A 13,995-nucleotide genomic window follows, 5' to 3' on the forward strand; every position below is an offset into this window, starting at 1 on the left:
AGACAACTATCACATGCATGGCTTTCTTTAAGTAATCATAACTTTGCTAGAATCCATAAATAGTCCCTCATATTTACTATATGTCATAATTGCCTCCAAGGAAACTTTTACTTACACTTGGTGAGTATTACTCAATCCAGTGTATCATAAATGAAATTCCCTGTTAATATCATATGTCTTAAATGTGTATAGATTTTTTAAAACAATAAATTTCTTGTATTTAGTCTATTGCATTTTTTAAATTCGGAGAGTCACATTGCCCCATTCTAATCAGACTATATTGTCTTAATCAGACTCACGTTGGCTTCAGAGTTTGGCTTGGGCGTTCCCCCAGGAAACCATATAGCATATTGTCACTTGACAGTTGTTGTGCCACCACAATAACATAAATCTTTGAAGTAATACACGGTGAGACAAAAAGCCGGGTGAGATCGGGGTTCAAACTGACAACCTTTGCACAAGGCCTAACTCAAATCCTTCTTTGTCAATATCCACCCAAAGTGACACAAGTGAGAATCGAACTTGAGTCTCCGTTAGAAACTCAAGCCTCCTACCACCAAGTCACAAGTGGGGGATCTTAAGTGTTTATAGATAATATCCGTAAAATTATAATAGCAATTGTTGTGGGTCAAGTTCTCGTTTTGGATTCTGACCAATATCTTGAGTGATATCATGCTGCTCGGGATCCTTAACAGGTTCGAAATCTTGAACCTTAAATTATTTATAACAATTAATATGCTTGCAAGTTACTCACTGGATAACAACCTAAAACGGCTAGCAGACTCAATCTTGTCGATATTTCGATAGGCTAGTTGATATGCACATGGGAGAGAAGGATAAGTCTGCAACAGTCATGTAGCTAGGGTTTCCAAGATAATAGCATAGTTTGTTATTCATTTTTTTCTATATAAGGAGACTAATGAGAATGATGTATAACACAATTTTCTGCACTTAATACTTACAAATCTGTATTTACCAATCATTCTCATAAAGTTCTCGAACTGTAATCATCTTTTTACTTAATATATATGAGTCAATGGACAATTTTCTCCTTCCAAGGTATTTTTTTTCAAGGATCTTCAATGAAACATTATAAGGTTTTTCCTCGTTATATCGTGTGTCAACCATTATTTTTACCACAGTTACTTACCAATTTTGTGAAGATTATTCTATCTCATACTTAAAGTTTGATCACTTAATTGCTTCGGTAATTTTTTACCGACACAACAACAATAATAATAAGGGAAAATTCCTAAAATAGCCCATTTATAGAATTGGTTCCAAGTTTGTCTCCCCAAATTCAAGTTTTCAACTTTGTCCCTTTGGTATCTCGTCGCCGGCGACATGTTAGCGAACACTGACGATGTGTTAACATAACATAGGGTTGACGATGCGTTATGTTGCTAACATAGGGTAGCAGCGATGCGTTATCAACTAACGCATTGTGGAACCCATGCTTTAAACATTAACGCATCGCTGCTACCCTATGTTAGCAACATAACGCATCGTCAACCCTATGCTTTAAACATTAACGCATCGCTGCTACCCTATGTTAGCAAGTAAACGCATCGCCAACCCTATGTTATGTTAGCAACATAAACGCATCGCCGGCGACTTGTTGACATAACATAGGGTTGACGATGCGTTTATGTTGCTAACATAGGGTAGCAGCGATGCGTTATCAACTAACGCATTGTGGAACCTCTGCTTTAAACATTAACGCATCGCTGCTACCCTATGTTAGCAACATAACACATCGTCAACCCTATATTATGTTAACACATCGTCGGTGTTCGCTAACATGTCGCCGGCGATGAGATACCAAAGGGACAAAATTGAAAACTTGATTTGGAGGGACAAACTTGAAACTACATTGTATAAATGGGCCATTTTGAGGATTTTCCCTAATAATAAAGGATACAACAAACAATTAGCAGAGATCGTAATGATGATTATTATTAGAAAAAAAATGCTAGTGGATCTTGGATTTTTCATTAAATACTATATATACTATTTTTATATTTTGATATCTTAATATTGTTTTTATTTATAAAATTAAAAATTTTCATACATTTATTATTTCTTAAAAACTCCACCACGCTTCCAGACCCATTTCGTCATTACTTTTTTATTTTTAGTGTTAGACATAGAGGTGCACAAATCGGTTTGGTCCGGAAAAAAACCGGTTCGGTTAATAACCGGACCGGTTAATAACCGGTTTTTGTATGTCAAAACCCTAACCGGTTTAACCGGTTAGAACCGGTTAATAAACCGGTTTTTTTATTAACCGGTTTTTTAATAACCGGTTTTTTGGTTAACCGGTTTTTTTTATTTTATTTTATTTATTTTTTTTTTAAATAACCATTATTTTTTCACAGTATAAACAAACCGGTAACTACAAGGCAAACCGGTAACTACAAGGCAAAACGGACTGACCGAAGCCATTCTTTGCTTTCGTTGTCAGGGTTCTTTGCTTGGAAGATTAAAAACACATAACTTTCATTTATAGTTTTTACAATAAAAATACAAACATTAAATCGTTATCGCATATTCGTAACTCAAAAATACAAACATTAAAGAATGCTTAGACACGATTACATGAACAACTTGCTGTTTCTTACTCATTATTTATCCAAGAGTTTAAAAATATTTCTACCCGTGTGCGGGTAATCAAACAATTGAAACGCAACGGTTCGTTTCATCATTTGCCACGACTCGGGGTCAATCCAATGAGCCGTCACACAAATGTATGAGTCGGGCGAACCATTAGGTACCGACCACACATCCGTTGTTAAGTTTACACCAGTTTGTAAGTTTGAAAAGTATGAAATTAGTTCGGATTTAGCGTTTTTCCATGCTTTAAGACAATCTCTTCTAAGGGTCGAACGACTTACGTGTTGGTAGCGTGGTTGAACATACTTTTGCATCATCTCCGTGAATTGAGGGTTGTCGAAGTGGTTGAAAGGAAGTGTTTGTTGAATCACAAAGTTTGAAAACTTTTGACGTACCGCTTCAAGGTCGTACGTAAACACCGCTCCTTGATTCGTCATCTCCGGCTGCGAACTACTTCCCGATTCGTCCTTCAAGGCCTTGCAAAAGGGCCTTTGTACATGCGCTTTTAAAGTGGAGTTTGCATCTTTGCCATAAAACTTCAAACAATGTTTGCATCGAGCTTTTTGGCTACCGTTAGACATTTCGCATAGGTCGAAATGTTGCCAAACATCTTGGTTTCGTTTCGTGGGGATGACCCGAACGACCGTTTCTCCCGTGTTCGAGGCACCCATGTTGACGGATGAAGCAGCACTTTGGGAGGCCATGATAATCGACTACGAAATAAGAGCGTATGGAGTGGTAATGTGGTATAATTGAGCGTGAGATAACAAAATAATCGCGTACGAAATAAACGTTTAGAGCGTTTGGAGTTGTATAATCGAGTGTGATGTAACCAATACCCAACCTAAACTATATATAGATGTTTGTGGGGGTAAAATGGTAAAAAAAAAAAAACGGTCAAAAAAAAAAACGGCCATATAGCCGTTATACAACGGTCTAAACCGGTTTTTAACCGGTTAACCGGTTATAAAGAAACCGGTTAACCGGTTTTTTTCCAACGGTAAAAAACCGGTTTTTTTATAAACCGGTTAACCGGTTTATAAAAACCGGTTATTATAAAAAAACCGGTTTTTTCATTAACCGGTTTGAAAACCGGTTTTGGATCTAAAAGTTGTAACCGAAGTACAAACCGCCGGTTTGTAAACCGGTCAAACCGGTTTTTAAAAAACCGGTTTTTGTAAAAACCGGTTTCCGGTTTAAACCGGCAAACCGGTTCCCGAACCGGTTTTTTTGACCACCTCTAGTTAGACATCAGAACATCATTTAATAAACCATTAATGTGCCTAATAGTATGTCTTGCCACGTAAAGGCGATAGGTACAAAGTGTTGACTCAAGTGCAACTATGTATAGTAAGTACTATATATGTTCAGTTCTGTGATAAGCATAAGTGTAGATTTAAGAATAGATTTTGAGGGTGTACGAGTTAACGGTTTTAGAGAAAAACGACTATATAAATGTTTACCTGACTACCCTCACACTTAACAAACCTTCTTTTAGCATAGTGTTTTTTTATGCTAAAAAAATAATCGCTACAAACTTTTGTTTTGATTGTTTTGAATATAAATATGAATATTCTTGAGTTGAATTTGGTCACTAAATCCAAAAGCTGATTGTTAACAAATAAATTACAAAGACTATCAAAAGAGATTATAAGTAAAGGTAAAATACCTTTTTCTAAAGTATAAGTTGAACTAAACCATTTTTAAAAGACTTTGGTTAATAAAAACGAGTATAATTATCTAGCTCTAGGTCCATCAAGTTTAAAAGTACCAGCCACTAGACCAAAAAGTAAACATGGTTATTCAATATTCAGTGTGTGAAGAAATGTTATAGGCTTATAGTCATATAGTGGGTAACTTCTTTTAATATAATATTTAAGAGTTTTAGTTGTCTTTTTAACATATAGCAAATTTGTAGGTTAGATGGTTAAAGCTGCACGGTTAGGTCACAATGTAATTAAAGAGAAATTTGCTCAAAGATCGCCTTCGCTATGCTCGAAATCCGACGATCAAGATCTAAATGTTATGCCAATTAGCATTGATATTCCAAATTTCCGATCCATCACAAAGGAAACACGTTGGGTACTTTTTCGTGATTTTCACTAAAATAATATGTCGGGGTCTTATGCATTTGTTTAGCACATTTATGTTTACCAAGCCTAGCGATAAGTTTGTGAGGGTTTTGTTTTAGTCTTTTATTTCCGTTGTATTTGTTGTCGATATAAGGCTATTTTCGATTAATAAATTAATCCAATTAAGCATTTAACAACCGTGTTTTGTATCAATTTGATCCATCAAAAATAGTTAAAGACGTTATCAACACTAGACGTGTGCCTTGTTGGGGAATTATGTAGAAAAATGGGTATCTTGGATTTCTAAGAGTCGTGATCATACTTTCATATCAAAACTATTTGTGGTTCACAAATCAATTGATAGGATAAAACTCAGAATTGAGAGCAAGAAATTGAGTATGATAATTGTGAGAGAATATCGAATTAGAGAACGAAATCGTATGATCAAGATGCAGTTTTAAGGTTTGGGGTCATTACTAATTTATCTAAACTATTAAATACAATTTTCAGATCAGTCACTAATAAACTTAACTATTACAAAAAAAATATTTTTTACAATTTCCTAACACCCTAGCAAAAATCACATTGCAAGAATGATAATGATACCGAGAATCCCTAAAAATAGATACTATTACCGATAATGTTCGTTATGATACCGAAGGCAAAACTTCGGTAAAATACCGGAATCGTACCGATCCCAAAACTTCAAAAAGTTGGTACGAAATTGGCTCATGATATTGTTGAGCAAGGTGCCAGACTCTCGTCTACGAGGATCTCAGAAGACGTCGAAGAAGACGCATGGTTGTCGCCGAGAATCGTGAAAAAGTTTGGGTCGAAGGAGAAAAAAAATTGAGTAATTAGGTTTGAACATTAAGAATAGAATACATAGTTTTTTTCAATAAAATATATATAATTTTTTTGAAAAAGAAATTCAAGTCTATTAAGATGTTAGGCCGGGGTCAGTCGACCACTTAACCCTACCTCATAGCCGGCCTTGAGAAGACGAGTAGCACAACGGATTCAAAAACCAAATAATTTTGTTTCATCACTTTAAATATTGAAACAAGACAAAGTAATAATAAAAACTATTAAGTAAAAGATCTATGTAGCTTGGCTAAGGAGTCTTGATGGGTTATTGGACTAAGAAATAGGCTAATAGCCTTGGGCCAAGATTAAACTTTGTTGAAGATTGAGAGCCCAGTGTGATATAAAAGCTTTGTGCACTCATTTACGTATAGATGGAAAAGAGAAACCGGTTTGGGCCCGGTAAACCAGTTGCTAGCAGCCTAGCCCGACACGTTAAGACAAAAACCGGTTTAACCCAAACCGATACCAACGGGCAACGGGACATGTTAGATAAACTTTACATGTAATTATTATGATATTAAAAAGTTGCTATAAACACCAACAATATCATAGAGTTAACATCTCTGTTAATTCGTTTAGGTTCTAACACTTGTTATTATTTTTTTATTTATTTTTTTAATTTTTTTCCCCATCATATAAAGTTACTTATAGCATAGCATTTTATCATCATATTCGATGGTATACAAACCTATTGAAATCAGTAATCAAAGAGTTACTGAGACAAAAAAACATTATATTTGATTGAATGGTATTGATAATTTGGTACAATGCATGACTATTTTAGTGATTAACAACGATTAAACAAAGGAAACAAAGCTAACGCTCGGGTTGTTAAACAACTATAAAATGGTTCGCAATTAGCTATATTTGTCAAAGGATATGATGAGGAACTTTTTATCCTTGATTTACTCCGGTTTTGAGTTTCATTTATGTCACTCTCTCTCAAGTTAAATAGTGGGATCATCAAAGTTTAACTTGTCCAAATAATTGTTGAAGATACTTTCAGTAATGGCTTTTATTAGTATGTTGGGTAGATGGTTTTTTGATCGTATTAACGGTAATTCGATATCTCTTGCTTTTAGTTATTCTATTATTAGGCTTCTATTCACCTCTACATGTTCAGTTTGATCATTTTGCATCGGTTTTTGATAGCTTTGAATTACAATTTTATTATCACACATAAGTTGATGCTTTCTTTTGAGGGAAAACCAATTCTATTTTATTTTTAGACCAACAACTTTCTTGTATTTATGCTATCGCACTCTCGTTTAGAGATGCACAAATCGGGCTTTTTCTAATACCTGGGTTCGGGTATGAACCGGTTTCGGGTATGATCGGGTATTGGAAAATCGGGAATTGAGAGAAATCGGGTAGGGTTCGGGTAGGGTATTAAGGAGAAAAACTCAACCCTATGTACCCGGGTAGGGTATAATCGGGTTCGGGTATTGGAATCGGGTACGACCGGGTATTAATACCCAGTTTTAAATTTGTAAATTATTTATTCATTTTAAATTTATTTAAAATTTAAATTTGCTTTGTAATTTATAAAAGGGATGAGTTATTGTAAAAACACATTATTTTCTAGGAATACTAAGAATAATTATTGACCATTAGATCAAGGCATCCAAGGGGTGAGATTAAAACTAACCAAAAAACCACATAGTGTATTAGATTTGGTGTTCCGTTGTAGTGTTTGAGGGGCAAAATCGTCCATAGTGTGTTTTTAAAAACATGTAACTGCTATTATTTAGTTAAATCACAATAGGTAACAACAACCGTTAATGCTATTTTGTAGGCTTTTAGATTGTTTTTGAAAACACGATTTATTTATTTGAGCGAAGATAACAGGAGAAAACCTTCTATTTTTGAACAATTACAACATTTGATCAAATTATATTTTAAACGACACATTTATACAGATTATGGATTGCATATTATGAAACTATGATAATATTAATATAATATTATTAAAGCAACAACCAAACATTATATTTTATGAAAAAAAAACATTTATAAACCAAAAACCATATGTGTAGTCTATGTAGAGTACAACAATGCCCCCTCAACTTTAATCAACATTTGGAAATTTAAAGAATAGTTACAACTTTGATCCCCCATTTTTTAACTATATATTATTTATAATTTCACTTTTAACCCAAATTCCCCCACGATTTTTAAACGGTCAAAGCTTTTTCGTACGTTAATATTTTTTTAAAAAAATTGCACCATAAAACCGAGCATTTAATCCTCCTTAATTTGAATATGATATTGTCATAGTGTGTTTTCAGTTAAAAAAAATAACATCTTACGTATAGTCGTTTGTGATCCGGTTTTGATGGTTTAAACTAAGCCGTGAGCCAAGCCGTTTTTTTTTCATCGAAAACTAAACCAAACCGTTGAAAATTCTAACCCAACAAAAACATACGATTAACAATGGTTAGATTTCGGTTTCATTTGTACTTCGCTACTAAATTGAGTTTAAAATAAGAATTCTTAATCCACGGTTTTAAATGGAACGATGAGCACCCAAAAATCTCTTACGTGATTATTAAGACATGTATTTCCCGCTGCATCGCGCGGGCACTCGTCTAGTTAGTGCATAAATTAACATGTCACAACACTTATATATTGAAAGATAAATTAACTAAGCATTTAAGATGACCTTTTAAAGAAGAAGCAGCATTCTTGACCCTCCTTTCACAGCCATCACAGTCCATCTTCACCTTGATCTCAACTGTCTACAACACCCAAAATCACAACTTTAACAAATCTTGAAATTAATCTAACAAACCAATATATATAACTAAGACGAAACCGGTCACGATACCTGCATGGTTTTTCGTTTGCCTTTTCTTGTACTGGTCACAGAAAACAAGTCTGAGATATGATCCAAGTATCCCATGTTTGATTTGATTCTAATGTGTGTGTTTTTGGGAATAAGAAGGGTTTTAGGTAAGGGTGAAGGAGAGTGTGGTTGGGTATATATAGGAAACAAAAAGATGAAAAAGAAAGGGCTGTCAGCATTCAGCAAGATGTGATGATTAAAATTTTAAAGCAAACCTATTTTTTTTACCTAGATTCCTTGATTAGCGGATCCTCGAGTTGGTGGTCTAGTAGTAGAGATAAGGTCTTTTAAATGCCTAAAGATTATGGGTTCGAGTTTTGGGAAGTACAATAATTTTGTCTTAGAAAAGAAAACATGAAGTGCTTCCCATGCCAATATTTATTGTTCGAGAATAGGTAACAACATTTTAAAACAGAAGATTCCATATAATAAAAGATTCGGTGTTGAAACTTTAACTGGTAATGAAATCTGAAAACGTTTTCTTTTGACAGTGATCTCAAAAAAATAATACCAAGCAAAATAACGGTTTTAATGTACAGTTGAAGATATAAAAATATGTTATGTGGTTCTTGAGTTATCTATCTAACTTTTTTAATACAACTTTTCATTACAATAGAGATGTATGTAAGCGGGCTACAAACTATGTTGTAATCATTTTCGAATGGCAAAATCGATCTTGCTGAAAACAAAGCTATGGTTCTTAATCGTCGATAATACGATCCGTTGAACTCTTTTCAGGAACGTAACAAATTCGGTGCAAATAGAGTGTTATTTTTTGAGCTATTTATGTTTATAACAATAAAAAAACTGAAAAGTGTAATTTTAAAAAATATACTGACACGAGCCAATCAGTGGTCAAATGATGAGAGAGCAAAACAAAGCAAAAAATTTATGTGTAGCTAGTTAGCTACCAACTTTGGGAATTTTATTTATTTATTTTTAAACTAATATCAATCATTGAAGCCAATGAGGATATTCTGTAATTCCGTGTTAATTTTTTCTTATGCTTTTTTGTTTCTTTTTTTTAGCTAGCTTATGAAAATCAATAATTAGGAAAGGGATGTGTTAAGACGTACACAATCTCAAACCCAGACATCATTTTGTAATCACTTATACAAGTCGTATGAGGCCATTAGCTATTTGACTCGTAGATAGTTTTCGTACACGACACAAGTCTGCAAAGACGTCAGGTCTAATGTTGACTAAGTGGCTATACGAGTCGTTTAAGGCTATTTGATTCTTTTTCTAATACAAGTCGTATGAGTGCATAGTTTTGCGTGCCATTCAAGATTCTCCTCGATGTACGTGTCGGGCCATTGTTTGACACGATACAAGATTCCATCAATTATTTAACATGATACAAGATTTCACCAGTTATTTAAAACTATACAAGATTCCGCCAACTATTCTCCTCGCTGATTATTTGAAACAACACAAGGTTCCACTAAACCTATTATAATTAAACTTATAAGTTACTTCATTATATTCATTGTATTCTCGTTTCCTATGGTTTTATACGGCCGCTTTGAAGTATAAACCGTAAACCAAATTGCTCTCAATGGTTTGAGAATTTTAAAACCGGACGATAATATGTTAAAGGATCAAAACCACCGTGAAACCAAACTCACGAACTGTTTAATTGGTTTCACAGTTTTAAACCAAAAGATGAACATTAGCCTATATTACATTTGGGCGTAGTATGAATATTGAAAGAAAATGCATAAAAAAGATTGTATGATTTGAGTGAAAATAAGTTGGTAGTGACTTAAAACTATTAAATGATTAATATCCATTATTGATATTGGTTTTCATCTTTAGTTCTTGGAGGTGACATGCAAATTTAACGTTAGCTTCTCTGTTTTGTTTTATGTTCTGGACTTAGCATGACAATTATGATTATATATACTTATTTTATAACACGTCGTAAATTTAGGATGCCACGTAGTATTTAAACACTTAAACGCAAATGAATAAACATAGAAAATAATGATTGCTGTCGTTGTATACAACTTCAATGATTTCTATTTTGAACATATAATAATATTATTATTATGCTCAACAATTGAAGCAAGTTGTTAGCTGCCTAGCGGCGTAGCTAAAAACTTTTTTCTACTAAGTTTAGAAAATTTTAAGGGACGGACAACCGATTATTTATCACTTAAGTTTGGGTTTTTCATGGGTTCGATGTTGAAATTTCTATGAATGTATTGTCGAAATACACGAATATATAACACTAAAACAAAATATTATACGGGTTCGGTCGAACCCGTTACCCTAAAGCTACATACGCCCCTATAGATACCGATGACAAACAAACCCAAATCAGATATGCAAATGTTGAAATCCAAAATATTAAGGATGATTAATGGGACGCCTATCCGGGCATAGATCACATATTGAATTAGTCAAAAAAATATTCACGGGCATGAGACACGTATATTATTAAGTGACGTGATGAAGCAAGTTGACCTGAATACATATGTTTGTCCGAAGTATACCTATAAACATTTCTACACTTGGTAATTGAAATTAGAGGTGCGCAAATCGGGTAGTAGAAAAACCTGGGTTCGGGTATGGAACCGGGTTCGGGTAGGCATGTTCAAAACGGTTTGGGACTAGGAACCGGAACCGGTTCCTAACCGGTTCCTATATTCAAAACCCTCAATTAAACCGGTTCCAGGCTCGAACCGGTTAGGGAACCGAACCGGTTCTCCCACCCTCGGACCCCTAACCTATCTAACCGGTTCTTACCGGTTTCTAACCCGGTCCCTGTACCGTAACCGGTTCCAACCGGTTACAGTGTAAAATTTGTTTTTTTTTTCGTTTTTCGTTTGCGATTTGGATTCTAAACTACGATTCGTATTTGTATAACATGAAAAATAAAAAAAACAATTAACATAAAAATAAACAATTAACTGATGAAGAAAAGACAACTACTGAAGATGTTTGCCACTGAAGACAACTACTGAAGGTTGCCACTGAAGACAACTACTGAAGGTTGCCACTGATGACAACTACTGAAGGTTGCCACTGATGAGGAATACTCATCAGTGGGAACATTCATCAGTTGCAGAGTTTGTTGTCACTGATGCAAAATATGAATCAGTGACACGTCAGTTGCAGAGTTTCATCAGTTGGAACATCATCAGTTAAATATGTAACCATTGTACAATGTAAACTTGTTCATTGGATTTGCAATACAAGTGCATTTAGTTTTTTTTTTTTCGTTTTTCATTTGCGATTTGGATTCTAAACTACGATTCGTATTTGTATAGCATGAAAAATAAACAAAATAATTAACATAAAATTCATTTTATTTACTTTAAGAAGTTAAAAAAAAAAAGGTTACATGTTTTAAAATCTTCAAAAACAAACTAACAAAACATTAAACTTATAAATATAAAGTTGTGACATATTATTTCTAGAAAAGCCTTCTTGTTCGTCGTAATTATTGAGCGGCGACTTCTTCCTCGGAATTACTTGTAGAAATGCCTTCTTGTTCGTCGTGCACTCGAACATCAAGTGGTGTTTCATCTTCGAGAGTGGTTACGTGTTGAATACGATCGATTGAATCCAAGTGATCCTTTAAGCAAATGCACATCTCCACCGACTCCGAATTTAGTCTTGTTCTTCTCACCGATATTACCCTGCTACTAAGAGAAAAAGCGGATTCCGAAGCTACCGTAGAAGCTTGGACGGTTAGTATATCACGGGCCATGGTGGCAAGAATCGGAAACTCGGTTTCCTTTACCTTCCACCAAGCCAAAACATCAAAAGTGCCATATTCCTCTTCGGATAAACCGGTAGAGTAATCATTTGCACTATACCTTCCTAGTTCGCTTGAAGGGGTGTTACCCATTTGTTTTTTAGCCGTTACGTTGCGAACGGTGTTCATAAGGCTAATCATGGGATCTCGTACTCTAGTAGCACTTGAACTTGATGAAGACCCCCCCGGCATAGGCATGTGTATGTTTGACCCATATTTATTTAAATAAAAGTCATACATAAATTTAAAATTCAAGTTAAAATCTTTTTTTGCCTCTGTTGAAAAGTTTGGGTCAACTTCATGCATATCTAAGGCTGAAAAAATTTCGTCTATCACACATTCAACCCCCGTAACATTTAACATTGGGTTTAAAGCGGCGGCGCAAGTAAAAACCGGTGGCAATTCAAGAAAGTATTTTTTTAATTTAAACTTCATTGGTAATATGATGTTTGAAAACATTGGACTTTTATTTTCAAATTCTTTAAGATTGTTAACGATTAAAAATAACTCCGAAAGAACCAAGGGACTTGTCGGATAATACGTTCCCGATAGTTTCGTAGTTGATGTTTTAAAAACTTCAAGAAAAGTCGATAAGTCATTGATAATTTCTCATTTCTCATTTGAAAAGGGGATTGCCAAATCATTCTCGGCAAGACTAGAATGAAACATTTGTAAAGTTTCTCTTTGTTTCAAAGCACTTTGAAACATTATGCAAGTGGAATTCCATCGATGAGGTACATCCCAATTAGCTCCCAAAGCTTTTCTTCCCGTATCTTTACAAAATTTTCTATATTCCATTTGTCTTTTTTTACTTTTCTTAAAAACTTCATGTATCATTAGTCTAAAATCGTTTATAATCGATGTAACCTCATACGAAGCAAGTCCGTCTTGCACGATTAAATTAATGATATGTGCAACACACCTTGAGTGAAAAAATACACCATTGCAAATCGGCGTATATTTTAATTTTAATTTATCAACCGCCGATGTATTATTCGACGCATTATCAAATGCCATTGAAAATATTTTATTTTCTAGTTTATAAGTTTTTATAAAATAATCTAAAATTTCAAACAAATTATCTCCCGTATGTGGATACTCAAAGAGTTCGAAAGCAATGGTGCGTTTCATCATTTCCCACGATGACGGGTCTACCCAATGAGCGGTGACACAAAGATAAGATTCGGGTAGACCATGTGGAGCCGACCAAACATCACTAGTTAAGTTTATTCCCGTATTTATATTTTCAAAATATGCAATTAGTACCTCTTTGGCCTTCTTCCACAATTTTAAACAATAACGTTTAAGAGTATGACGACTTACGTGAGTGTATTGTGGTTGAAGCGTATCTCGAATCATGGCGGTTAAGCGAGGGTTGTCGAAGTGGCTAAACGGCAAAGCTTCTTGAATCACAAACTTCGCCATACGATCTTGAACTCGATCAATTTGGTATGTAAATATTCCGCCTTCACTATCCATTTGCGTTTGTTGCGAATCGACGTTCTTTTTCAACGCCTTGCAATACGGTTTTTTGATGTGTTTATTCAAATTTGAATTCGAAAGTGGGTTTAAATAAATCCCACAAAACTTGCACCGAGCCTTCAATGAATGGTCACTCAATTCAACCAAATCCCAATTGCACCAAATCTCTTGATTACGATTATGAGGTACAATACGAATGAAACTTGGTTCGGCGTTGGAACCTTGACCAACCGATGATTGTGAGGTAGCCATAACAACAAATATGAATATAGAAGAAGAGAAAACAAGAGATTAGAGAACTCAAAACGTTGTAATAGCGTTTTTTTGTATTTTTTTGCGTTCGGGTTTGC

This window comes from Bidens hawaiensis, unplaced genomic scaffold (assembly GCF_021521415.1).
Source record: "Bidens hawaiensis isolate Kalapana, Puna unplaced genomic scaffold, B.hawaiensis_p1.1 tig00022287_1, whole genome shotgun sequence".
NCBI classification, from domain to species: Eukaryota; Viridiplantae; Streptophyta; class Magnoliopsida; order Asterales; family Asteraceae; genus Bidens; species Bidens hawaiensis.